Below are 1,726 nucleotides of genomic sequence, written 5' to 3'. Positions count from 1 at the left end.
GACTCCACGGCACTTAACAACAACTTGTTTCTGAAGCTGCAGTTCAAACCCAACAGACGCTCCTTGGAAACCATATAAAGGATTGCTGAATTGGAACAGACTCAAGGCACTAACAAAAACGATAAGATCAAATAATGACTATGGCATGTTTTAGCATACAATGGGACAGAATGAAAAGCCCAGATACATTCCTAATAGATAAAGTAATTTGGGACAAAGGCAGGATCCAAGTGAAGGAAAAGAACTTTAAGGACTGCTTGATAAAATGTACCTGAACAATTAATTATCCCATTCTAGAGAAATTATATGAGATTCTTTATTACATCATGAAACAATTTTCTTTTTTTGTAAATTCCAGGTTAAAGAATTAAATGGCAAGAAAAAGAAAGCTTTTCTAAGAAAATAAAAACAAAACTAGGACATCCATCAAACTGATTTTAAGACCTTTCTGAGCATGCAAGTGAAGGCAGAAGCCATTAGATTTCTCCACCTGAACATTTAAAACTTCAGAATATCAGGAATCACAAACAATACTAAAAGGCAAACAATCAGGAAAAGTACTAACCAGCTACCAAAAAAAAAATAATAATCCATTTGAAGTCCTCCTACAAACTGATAAGAAAACCACTAAAGCTCCAACAGAAAGAAGAGTCAAGAAACTAATAATGTACAAAAGAAATATACACACAAAAATCCAGTGAACATTTGAACATGTATGTAATGAACCTTACTAGCAACTGAAACAATAAGATGTTTTCTACTTTGGGAATTAAAAAAAAAAGTTTTGTGCCTGGTTCCTAGTATTGAGGGTAACTCCACTATAGTGGGCTTGCAAGGCTTCTGGAAGAAAGTTTAAATTCACAAAACATCCTGGGGAAAGATCTAGTCCGTGCCTTAAAGATGAGCTAGTAATTCCACTTTGAAGAACCATGGTGCTATGGGCTAATGCACTGGGCTGCAAGGTTGGTGGTTCAAATTCACCAGCCGCTCCTCGGAAATCCTACTCAAGGTCACTATGAATTGGAGTCAACTTGACGGCACTTAACAACAACAATCCTACAGAAAAACCAATAAAAAATACAAAGATTTACACACAAAGAATTTTGGGGGGGGGCAACAATATAACAGAGAAAAATGAAAAACAAGCTAAATTTTCAGCCAAAATGATATGTTGTTGCTATGTGCCATTGAGTCAATTCCAACTCATAGCAACCAGAAAGGACAGAGTAGAACTGCCTCATGGGGTTTCTTAGGATGAAATATTGGTGGGAGCAGATTCCCAGTATTTTCTCTCAAAGACCTGGGGATCTTAGTTCTTTCACTACCAGCGCTCCCTCCAAAACAACATGCTGCTGTTGTTGTTAAGGGCCATCTAGTTGGTTCCGACTGATAGTGACCCTGTATACAGTTGATGAGGGTTTGAATCTCTGACCTTGCAGTTAGCAGTCTAGTTCTAAGCCTACAGCACCACACCAGGACATAATTAACCAAATTATAACTTTTCTACTCTGGGAACATGTGACTTTTATCATTTAAAAAAATTTTTTAATATCCAAAGCACAGATAGTAAGATTTATTTCCAAGTGCTAGACCACCATATTTGACCTACACACCCCAGGTAAAGCTGGTTCCAACCCAACTCTAGGACTTAAGATAGTGTTTCCTTTAAAAAAAACCTGTTTCTCAAGGCCCTCTTTCCCTAAAGGGAATTCCATTTGCTTATTCA

Source organism: Chrysochloris asiatica, unplaced genomic scaffold (genome assembly GCF_000296735.1).
Source record: "Chrysochloris asiatica unplaced genomic scaffold, ChrAsi1.0 scaffold06504, whole genome shotgun sequence".
NCBI classification, from domain to species: Eukaryota; Metazoa; Chordata; class Mammalia; order Afrosoricida; family Chrysochloridae; genus Chrysochloris; species Chrysochloris asiatica.
Note: the sequence above shows the minus strand (reverse complement) of the source record.